General features: G+C 42.2%; 1 protein-coding gene across 3 annotated transcripts in view; it reads right to left on the bottom strand.

The window, feature by feature from the left end:
• The window catches only part of LOC126189017 (patj homolog), a 490590-nt gene that overhangs the window by 394466 nt on the left and 83647 nt on the right, over positions 1-12477 (bottom strand). The window lies entirely within an intron of this gene.

Here is a 12477-nt window from a genome sequence, read left to right as displayed (position 1 = left end):
GGACGAGCTGGCCGTCCCCGACAAACCCCCATCCGGACCCCCACAGTGATGCCCATTGGCCAGCCTCAAGCTGTGTGACCGAAGCCAACACTGCCTGAAGCTGGGAGCGAAGGGATGCCAACTCAGCCTGCATCCGAACACAGCAGTTGCAGTCCCTATCCATGCTAAAAACTTGTGCAAAGAACGTCTGAACTAATCTACAGAGAGCTCAAACAAAACGACAAAATTGAAGCGGTTATTAAAATACAAGATTGCCTAGTAAATGCAGTAATGCTGCCACTTGTGCACTGCTGACACACTGCTCGGCGGCGGAAGGAGACTACGCGATTTAACACTATTCGAGTACTACAACGTGATGCTACAACTCTCAAATACTATAATACGCCCGAAATTTATGTGGTAGAGCTAGGAGTATACGACTTGCTGCTGCAGCTGCTTATCCAACGGCGGCAGGGAGCACACTGACTGTGACCAACCGACACTGGCCGTTCAAAACGAAAACAGATGACAGACGACTACGCGAATTTACACTATTCAGGTACTAAAACGCGATGCTACAACTCTCAGATACTATAATACGCCCGAAATTTATGAATTAAACAATGCAAGTACCAAAAACACGCAAAGAAATTAAGGATTAAACTATGTAACAAATGAGTGAGCTAGGAGTATACGACTTGCTGCTGCAGCTGCTTATCCAACGGCGGCAGGGAGCACAGCGCAGTCCTGGACGAAACGTAAGGAGCAGAAAAGTTCTTGGACCACGACCTCACATCCCGGAAAGTATATCAACAGCCATGTCACCCGGTCGTGAAAGCCTTCATTCTACTATCACATAACAGGTCCGGAATGGCATGATAGCCGTTACGCAAATGCAACAGGCTATTCTGAACTCCTTCTACCAACTTACACACACACACACACACACACACACACACACATACACACAAACACACACACACACTGGGTTTGTTTTGGGTTTATTCACACATAGCTCTAGACCCACTCCAACAATTTCAATATTAGACTCGGTGCACGTATGACTTGCTAGTTGGAGGGAATAACCGCTATCATGTAGATGAGGCTCCTCTTAGTAACAAGTAAAACTAATCGGAAAGTTACGATATCAATGTCAAACTCATAGTTTCCTGGTTATCTAGAGTTGTTGGTGACCGTCCCTTGAATAGAACAATGAGAACTCTTTCGAAGTTTTAGAATGAACTAAACGTGCAAGGTATCACTTTACCAAACTTTTATAGTCTTCGAAATTGGGAGCAGTAAGTAGCTCAGTAACATCGAGTAATCAGCATGTATTATATACAGAAACTTCAGTCTCGGAAAAAGACAGCGAACACAGCATGCATTAAAGTATAAAGAACAGCACATTTCAAACACTGACTGCAGGACTGGGCAACAGTTTGTTACGTTGCCTGTAAATTCCTTGCGCCTGCAGAACGGTGCTTTTAATCAGGGAATGCAACATGAAATAAAAAAAAAGTGCTCATCGTGTCCACGGTATGGAAATGACAGCAGGAATTATGCATGGTAATCAGACTCCAGAAGAGCAAGGTCATGCTCCAATTTGGAGTGCGACGAGACTGGAAGACAGGGCGGCACGGTACAGAACCCCTACACAGTCGCTGCTGGAAACATGAGTTGTTCTGCTCTACTCTCTATAAAATATTGCTGAACGGCTATCCCGATTGTGCACATAAAATAATTTATATAAAATTTTGTTGCTTAGGAAAGCGATATTTACGAGTCCTTTCCCTGTTTGCACCGAGCATCGAATAAAGCACCATATAATCAGTGTTTGTTTGGGCTAATCACACCAACGAATAACACCATCCGACGATTCAGAGAAAGGAAACTTTCTCTGCTGTTCAATCATGTCTTCACGTTTCATCTTTCCGACGAGTACATTGTATGTAACGCCTAATTACATACGATCCCTAAAGGCTGACGCGTCATCCCCTGCAAGACTGGATCAAAAGCAACGAGCGAAGAAAATTAAGCACAAAACTAGAGGGCACGTTCCTCGTCCTTCAGTAGCGGTTGATGCATTTATAATTCTACGGGGCACCAGGGCACATGGGAAAATGGGGAAACGAGCAGCCACAGCAACCAACCGAGGTGGCCTGCAGGGGGACGTGCCACAATCTTTCGTTTGTCCAATAGGCTGCCACCACGCTGCTGAGTAAGACAACCACACAGCTGTGGGAGGAGTAGGGAAGTGCAATAAGCTGCAGATGGCGAATCACCTCGTACATGACGCTGTTACATGACGAAGTCCCCCCTGACCCACCGACGAATGTTAGGCAGCCCTTTACTCACGGCTTCGTACACAGGCAGGAGGACCACTCTCCAATCTGTGGCGCCCGAGCCGTATAAATCACTGCTAGCCACATTTCAACTGATAAATGGGACAGACGGACTGCTCTGCACTCTTCGAACTTCTTCTTACGATTTGAAACTTAGTGCTCGTAATCGGTTTGCTAAAGCAGTACGACGCAATAATTAAAAAAAATTCGAAAATTCTCCTTCGAAAATCTGACGATTTCCGAGCGCTGCTGAGTATAAAATATCTGTAATTTATTAACGTATATGTCCGAGCTGACTGTGAAACGCAGAAGTCTTAAAACACAACATTTTTAAAATTTATATTCAACTTCCACATTTATTAATAAATATATATGTTAATTGACAATACTAAAGCAAAAATTTTTAATAAAAATAATTTTTTTCATATACTAGTGGCATGAAAATACAAGTATTCACAATAAGTTAAAACTGGGTGTAAAAATAAGAAACATCAAACATATTTTTTTTATTTCTAGAGGTCATTGACGAATATAATACTTTTCATTTAGCAATAAGGCATTTCTCATTCTGTATCAAATTTTATTTTCACACAACCAGTAATTAAAAATGAAAAGGTTTTATTTTTATTGAAAATTTATGATTTAATATTTGTTACGTAACACTTCCATTTGTTATTAAACATGAAATTAAAATAAAAATAAAAAAGCGCTGTTACAGAAACATTCGAACCAGCGACTTGACTATTATAACACTTCCGCACTAGGCACTCAGCTACCGACATCTATGTTAATACTTTGTAAATATTGAATTCCTGAAGGTTCTCGGAAATCTACAAAAGCGACTTTTTCGAATTTTTTATTTCTTGAAGTGTGTTGTACTGCTTACTCTCAAACCAAATCTTGTATGTAGAAAGGAAACTGAAGAGGGCTAGTCTGTAAGTTCTCCTTGTAAGTGCCGTTCATATACCGACGGGAGGATTGCAGGAAAATTAAGTAGGGATCTGCCCTTTCTATCTTAAATGAGGACGAGAGGAGTGTGGTAGAAGTTTTTAAATTCTGTATGGAAATTCTTGTTGTAATTTTTATTGCTCTACCACTTTTACACAGACTCTTGTCATAAGAGATTTCAGTACGTGTGCTAAAGACCTGGCACTGCCATGCGCCACGCCATCGAACAGGCCTGGCGCATAACTACCGACGAGATTTTTCACGGGAATGACGTCAACGGACCCATCACGTGGAAAATGCGGTCTTCCACTGAAGAGGACTCACGACGCCACCCGATAGCGGGCGTCAGCTTAACCTCGCCGCTACAGTCTTCCACACGAGGCTGACCTATTTTTAAATTACTAAGCAAATTGCTCGCTGGCGCCCAGGGTATAAACTATTCAGCTGCATAAAATATTCATATTACTGTGCCCTGCCTCTCTACCGACAAATATTAATTAAGCCAGGAAATCTACGTTGTTTATTTTATCAGTGGATTTTAATAAAGTTCCTTGTGCAACAAGTTTAACATGTGATCACAGTTTTATTAGTATTAGTCGTACTAGAGCTATTACACAGTAGTGATTAGTTTTCTGACCTTTTTCCTCTGTATATGATTTGTAAATTATTTCGAAGGACCAATTTCTTTTACGTACTGTTCACTTGTTTTCAGTTTTAAGCGAAGCTGCTGAGGTTATACAATAACAACAACAACAACAACAACAACAACAACAACGATGACGACGACGACAACAGTTTACGTTTCCAATGGCGTATTTATGTAATTAAGTCCTCTGTGTGTTATATTCCATGAATTTTCTAGCGTTACGCATAAAGGTTACTACAATCCACTTTTAATGTGTCTGGATTTAATTTAGTTTAAGCTGAACTGTTAACTAACTACCAGTACTATAATTAGTTAATTTGGTTACAACTTGCTTCAAGTCAACACTCCAATATATAAGCTTTGTTTCAAGTATAAAACTTTAACACATTAAACGAAAAATTACACTTTCACTGTCAAATCAGGTCCGTAGTTCGTCTTATAGAAACGGTAATCTATATTCGGACGTGCATGAAGACTCGTTAAAGTCTGTTCTCGAATATCGCCTCTGTGTTTCCTCGTTCTGCTGTCGAACATTATTACATCCATATTTCGGTCATGTCCTCCACTACGACCTCGTGAACGAAAAACGTCTAACAAACTTGCTGCCAACAATGCGGCATCTACACATATTACAGTTTTGTATTAAACTCTTTAGACACAAGGAAAGTAAACGAAATACGGTTTTGAGCGCAAGGAACAATTTGTCTCACACTTCAGTTACATGTTCTCCAATTTTATTTTAACAGGATCGAATTCGATGTACCTCACCCTCACTAGCACAGCCGAAGATGAGGCTGGAAGAAAACTATCAAGTTAAAATAAAACTGAAAATCATGTAATTGTAGCCTGAGGCAAATTGATCGTTAATCTCAAAATTATCATACGACTGCGTTTTCCAAGGTTTCGTCAACGAAGGAAAGTAATGCAGCTTCTCTTACAATGTACAAAGGCAGCTGTAGGTCATACGCTTGATATAAATACTCGGTTGGATAATGTATTATGAACGCAAACGCCGCTAAGAAAAAGCTGTTTCATTATCAGTTTCCTTATGTGATGGCGACAGGGGGCGGGGGGGGGGGGGACAGGTGATATTAGCACTCTTAGATGAAATGGCCGAAACAATTGCTGTTAAAACGAATGAAACAAATTCATTATATAAAGCACGGTTAAAATCCCGCTCATTGATTTTCACTTGCAGTAACCCATGCTAACGCAGTGTGTCCTTCAGTACATAAAACTGTGAACTTGGAACGCATTCTCAAGACTGCTAAATCATGGCTAGCATAATGGAACAGAAAAAAAGTGTGGGCGTCTAATCATTAGATGAGCACAACTAGCTTCAGAACACGCTAAAAATCTCATAGCTCATAATTTAGGAGGCAGGTAAAACATTTCACTAAATCTTATATCTTGCCCCGCATACGTCCCTCAGTCTATTACAGAAGAAGGTAGATTAGCTGGTAAATTGGTCTGTGTCTTCTTGTCTGAATATACAATCGGATAAAATTAGACGTACCAAATTCACAAGCCATCAGCACAGCGAATTGGAGGACGTTCTCGCCTGACCAGGAACCCTTACGTGATCGGACTGTGCAACATTCCTGTTCATGTTAGTAGGGCGTCACCCAGCATGAGAGGCCTTATGGACGGACACCACAGCCGACGTGTTCACTTTACCACAATGGTAGCTTTTACCAGTTACATCATCTTCCCATGAACGCGTGACTCTACACATTAATAGCGAGTTGATACCATTTAGAAGAAAGCACACAGAACTGCAGGATTTGACACGAATGTTTCTTGCCAGCCACTGCTCCTAATTAATTTTTCTAAAAGCCCACGTACCTTGGTTCCCAATCGAAACTTACGTTCTGGAACGCTGGAATGATCTATAGGCGACTTTTCGAATCAATTCAAATAGTTTATAAGACACAAATAACTTTTAAGAAATCAGTACGTATGATACACTCAATCATTACGTCCAGCTAAAATCACAAGTGAACACCTGAACTGCTCACATCAATATCCGCCAAATAAAGTCTCAATTGAAAGATATAAGTTCTTCACCACCTCGAATGAAATGTGCACAATAATAATAAAAAAGATACGAAACAGAATAAAACACTCTACCAACGGCTGCAAATAGCATCATTGTCGCACGCTCGTATGGTCGACCTTCCTCGGTAAGTAATGAGAAGTGATAATCGCACTTAATTCAAATGTGAATGTTGCCTATCTCCTACGTAATACAGGGTTTGGACAAAATAATATGAACAGTAGTGTAATATCAGTATTCAAAGGAAACCTGATGCGCACTCCCGCCCTAGTGTCGCGGTGTGGCACCAAGCGGGTGAGAATGCAGACGCATTTGTCTACCTCCTGAGTAATACTGATGGAAACGGATGTATTGCGATATTTAGATCTCTTTGTGGCTCTTCTCTCCCAGAGTTTAAAATAGGATTACTGCTGATGCTTGTCTTGCTGGAGTCCCAATAAGGAAATCAGCCACCCTTATTCAACTCGGAAGAAGCACCGTATCGACTGGAAGGAAGGAGGGAGGGAGGGACGGAAAGAGGGAAGGAAGGAAGGAGGGAAGATTAGAGATTAATGTCCCGTCGACAACGAGGTCATTAAAGATGGAGCAAAATGTCGGGTTGGTTAAGGTTGGTGAGGGAAATTGGCTCTTCCAAAGAAACCACCCCACATCTGATTTAAGCGATTTAGGAAAATCATCGAAAACCTAAATCTGGACTATTGGATGCAGATTTGAACCGTCGTCTTCCCGAATCCGATTCCCGTGTACTAGCCACTGTATCACCTCGCTCTGTCCTGGAATGGCAACGTGTATCATACGGGAAAAAAATCATCTGCCAAGTACAACAGTTTCACACAGTCGAAGATGAGCTGACAAACGGCCACTAAAGCGGATGTGGTCAGGAGGCACAAGACAACCGTTTCCCAGATAACATGAATTTCCCCGATAACGTAAGATGAACACCCATCTACAGCAGCGTACTGCGATAGAAAATTCGTACACATGAAAATAAATCTGTCTGTAAATAGGAGTTGTATTGCATTCGTTCGATCAGCTACTGGAAGTTAGAAATAGAGGTATTACCGACAACAAACGATGACGAACATGTAACTAGTATGCTACAGGTTACGTGACGTATGTACGGCAGTACTGTGCAATTCATTGTCTAGTAAACGTGTAGTTTTCCCAAGAGCAGCGAGTTTTCATTGTTGAACAGTATTTTGCCCGTTGTTCGTACGCATGTGTTGAAGACATATTCATGTGTTGAAGACATATTTATAGGGAAATATGCAGATGCCGATGTACCGAACAATTCAGCAATAACAAGATTAATCAAATGGCTCTGAGCACTATGCGACTTAACTTCTGAGGTCATCAGTCGCCTAGAACTTAGAACTAATTAAACCTAACAAACCTAAGGACATCACACACATCCATGCCCGAGACAGGATTCGAACCTGCGACCATAGCGGTCGCTCGGCTCCAGACTGCAGCGCCCAGAACCGCACGGCCATTCCGGCCGGCCAAGATTAATCGCCGGGGCTGCGGATCAATTACAGATACGAAGAGAACCGAGTGACCGAGCATTTTGACGAACGCTCAACGCCGGATAATTAAAAGTGTCTAGTGTACCGTGCATGGTTTCGGTCGTAAGCTGACATCCACAAGTTGCAGAAATGGACCGTAATTTTCTCAATGATGATGCGTGACTTTGCCTAAATGGATACGTAAATAGTCAAAACGCAAAAATTTATTTAACCGAAAGTCAACGTGTCCTTCTAGAAAACATCTTGGAATGTCAGAAAATTGTAGTGTGCGGTGTCACGTCGTCGAAGAGTGGACTCAATTTTCTTTGAAACTACAGTGAATTGCGTTGTGTACCAAGACATCATAGACGCCGCTTCTTGGGACAGACTTTTTGATTGCAGCAGACGGTGCCACTTGTCACAAACATATGGGAACAGTTCACTTCGTAAGCGACTTTTATGGTCACCGAATCACTTTTACAAGGTTTATGGCCCCAAAGTTCTCCCGATCGAACGTCTCCAGAATTCTTCCCGTCGGGCTAACTTAGAGGAAGGGTCTACAAAACATTGCAGAACTACACATTTACATAACAAAGGAGATTAAAAACATCGTGTCAACGAGTAAGAGCAGTGCCCTCAAACATGGTAAAACGAATTCTTGCATGCGTTAAGAATACAGTAACCATTTTGAGCATATGTTACGAACACACAAACACACTGATTATACCATAAAATACTAGGAGGCGACGAAATCATGTAACGAGTATACAAATTAGACACAGCAACAACGACGGCGTATCAACTTGTCAGATTAATCAGTATTCACATTACTCCCGATCAATGAGCATGATTACGCCTCGAGAACGCATTTAGATGCAAACCATGTTGAATGTCTCCGTCATATTGTGAAGTTTGGCGGAGGCTCAGTGATCTGGTGGGGGTGCACAGTCGCACCATGATCTTACTTGGCCAACTCGATATTCCGCACGTATGGGATACAGGGCGAAATTACCTCACAGAGGATCCTTCGATTTTCTAGAAATATATAGGAGTTGAAGGTTAGTGCATGGGCAAAACTTGAATAATAGCCTTTGATGATTTACAAGCGGTGGTAAGCACACTGATTACTATTTGATAAGAAATATATAATTTAAACAACAGTAAAGCCTACGCTACTAGTGAAAATCAACTAGAGACTTAACTACTAAAAGGTTTTTTTTTATGGATGCGCCGTACTTAAGAACTGGTGCCCAGGGATTGACCTTGAAATCCTGCAACTAAAAAAACCGAACCGGGTCATTCCATTAGGTCCGCCTGTCAGCATCCTGGAAGATCATCTTCACCTGATGGTGCAAACTGTGTTCGCTGGTAACAGCTTTTACATCAAGCCGATACCGCTCCCATTCACGCTTCCCAAATTGTCCAAGACCGAATTATTGAATGCGATGATTAAGTACAACACACCGTTTGGTCCCATTAACTTTTTAACCCCGTATACAGAACCAACCAAAACACTCGTAAACTTTGTCACTGGCCTTTAGATGTGCCAAGTACATTAGATTTCCAAGAAAGGAATTCGGTTATCGGGAAAAATTCGTAAGACGCCCGGATTAAAGGTAGCAAATACAAAAAAGGAAAATAACGTTATAGGGTTTAGCGTCCCATCGAGAACGATGTTATTAAAGACGGACCACACGGGCGGATTCTAGCAGGAAATCGGCCGCGTCCATGTCGAAGGAAACGTCCCAACATTGGCCTTACATGATTATGGAATCCATGGAAAACCTGAATGTGCATGGCCCGATGCGGATTTGGACTGCCGTCCTCGCGACTGCGAGTACATTGCTTTATCCCCACGCCACCTCCCTCAAAGTATATATATGGAACTACGTCAATATGACTTATATATTTACCTATCATTAGCGAGCACAAATGGGACATGGTACGCGGAGCGGGGGGAGAGCGGGGCGTTACCTCCACCTTAAAACAAGAGACGAGGCAGCTAACGTTGACGTGCACGCAGACGGGATATCCAACGTCACGAGACACAGCGCCCTCGGCACACAAGACGAGTTGGTTAATGTGATTTTGCGCTCTCGGCGTCTGCCTGCTTAGCTGGGTGGTTATATGCTCGCCTCCCATGCCAGCGGTCCCGGGTGTTGTGTTGTTGTCGTCATCATCATTTCATCCTCATCACCGGTGCGCAAGTCGCCCAATGTGGCGTCGACTGAAATAAGACTTGCACTTGGCGGCCGACCTTCCCCGGATGGTGCCTCCAGGCCAACGATGCCATACGCTCATTTCATTTCGCGCTCTGGGCACTCTCCAGCGATCGCTGTCGGCTTTATTTGGCTCGCAAGTAATACACTTTGTTCACGAAAATGGACACACGTAAAATTCCTACGTTAGCTCTACTAAAACGCACACAGTCTCTTTTCCGGTCAAATTGTTGTCTAGGGTAGACGTAAATTAAAAAAAAAATTCAATATCTCTGAACATGCAATGAGACAAGAAGGAAAAATACATGTCCGGGTCAGTTCCTATGGGACCAAACTGCTAAGGTCATGGGCCCCTAGGCTTACACACTACTTAATCTAACTTAAACTAACTTGCACTAAGGACATCACACACACCCATGCTGGAGGGAGGACTCGAACCTCCGACGGAGGTAGCAGCGCAAACCGTGGCAAGGCGGCAAGACCGCACGGTAATCCCGCGCGGCGGTCAGCAAATACATCAGCTTATAAAAGTTCATCATTTCAAACAAACTCATTGCTGACGGAGAACGCCCTTATATTTATGTAACATGAGGTGTTACAGAAATTATTTTTATTAATTTCTAAAAAACGTCTCACGATCTTTTGGGAAATGCTAAGGTGAAGAAAAAGAACATATGACAGGACTAGAATCCTATATCAACTTGACATATGCATCGTAACATGGTGTCAAGCAGTGGTGCAGCTTCCTTACCAGCGACTTTGGATTTTATCCTACGATCTTCTGCTGGCTTTAATCGCTGAAATGTATTAATTTACATTTACAAGTAATTATGACAAATCCTAACAAAAATGACAACGTTATCACGAATTTTCAATGTTCTGTTCTCTTAAAACGGCATACTCTTACAACACGCGTGATATAACGCGATAATAATTAAACAAAAATTCTTTAGCCACCCATATGACGCTTCACATCATTTTACCACAACAGATCGTACCAATAACGATTCGTTGTCGAGACATTCAATATGCTGATGCTTAGAAACAGCATATATCCATGGGGTGTAAGGTAAAATAAAATCCATCGAATGCGCGCTCCCTGAACACGACAAGCACGATATGGCGTCTTGCTTTCTGCGGGCCTCAAGCTTTCTGCTTGTGACGTATGGAGCGTTCTAGCCTCCTATCAGTTCTAATTTTACGTAACAAGTCGCCAAAATATTGCAAAACTTATTTTGTGTTTCACGTGAAATAGCAGGAAGTGGCGTCACAAAACTCGTAGAGCGCAACGTCAACGTTAGCTAACTTGTACCGTGTGCCGACAGGTTTATTGTGTGTGGCGGAGGAAGGCTAATTTGTGTACCACTGTAACTTTACCTCCTTTCTTGTTCCAGTCGCGTATAGTTTGCGGGAAGAACGACTGCCAGCTAATGTCCGAGTGAGATCGAATCTCTCTAACTTTACCTTCAGGTCTTTTCGGGAGACAAGTAGGAGGAAGCAATATATTGACTGACTGTTCCAGTAACGTACATTCTCGAAATTTTAATAGTAAACAGCACATTAACAGTAAAGCACACAGTTATGCAGAACGTCTAACATTGAAGATGACTCGCCATTTCTATGACCCTTTCGATGCTTACTACATGTACCTGTACAAGAACGCACTGCTACTCCTTGGCTTTTCTCGCTGTTTCCTCTATCAATCCTATCTGGAACGGATCCCAGACTGACGAGTGACATTCAAGCATCGGTCGAACAAGAGTTTTGTACTGCTAAGCTACTTCCTTTGTCGATGGACTACACTTGCTGAGGATATTCCAACGAATTTCAGTCTGGCATCTGCCTTCCTGTGATTAGTTTCATGAGATCCGTTCCGTACGTATACTCATTGATACTTAATGGATGTCGTTGCTTCCACCTATTGTTCAGCAATAGAGTAATTATACAATAATGTGTATTTCTACCTATACACACTGAGCGCCAACTTGACAACCACTGCGCCAAACGTTGATTCTCTGCAGGTCTTTCTGGATTTTGCTCCATTTATCTACCGTTGCGGTTGCGACTCCTCTGTATATATAAGCATCATCCGCGAAAAGGCTAATGGGATTTCCAACGTTATACACTGGGTGATTATATAGGGGGACTTACTTAAAACTTGCACCGCAAATAATGTGGAAATTGAAAGTGCTACTGATGTGTGGTTTTCACAGAATGGATTGGTAGTCAGGGGCTCGTATTGTTAGCCGATAAACAGATTGTAGTAAGGGCTCGAAAGTGGTTTTTTTGTGCAAACATACACTTTTTTAAATGTAACAATGCCTACTGAGATTAACAAATTTAAAGTAGCGTAAATTAAAATGCCAGTGGTGTTCGTTGCAGTATTCTAGAGCGAGTCGTTTACGAGATACAGTACTTAAACAAGTTTCCACACCAACACTTGTTTGTGCCGCTCAACCTGCGTAGTTGCAAGGTATGATGTTACGTTTGCTTACAGTATACTTGGGTGTTCCTTGAGTGCAATGCGACTTACTAGTCAATCTGTGTGTGACAGTCAAAGCAATAGGTCGTGGCTGGATGATCGGATTTACCAATGGAAAAAAAAACCGACATGCTCATGGTGTATGGAGAGTGTAGGAAAAACGGAGTTCGTTCTTGAACGGTATATGCGGCAAGATATCTCAATAGACGTCAAACCATCTCGGCAATTATGTATCATCCCCTTCAATCACGTACATAAAAGTGGCAGTGTAACACCAAGACAACGTAACAGAAGGAAACA

This window comes from Schistocerca cancellata, chromosome 5, assembly GCF_023864275.1.
Source record: "Schistocerca cancellata isolate TAMUIC-IGC-003103 chromosome 5, iqSchCanc2.1, whole genome shotgun sequence".
In the NCBI taxonomy this organism is placed as follows: Eukaryota; Metazoa; Arthropoda; class Insecta; order Orthoptera; family Acrididae; genus Schistocerca; species Schistocerca cancellata.
This window is presented reverse-complemented; position numbering and strand designations above follow the sequence as displayed.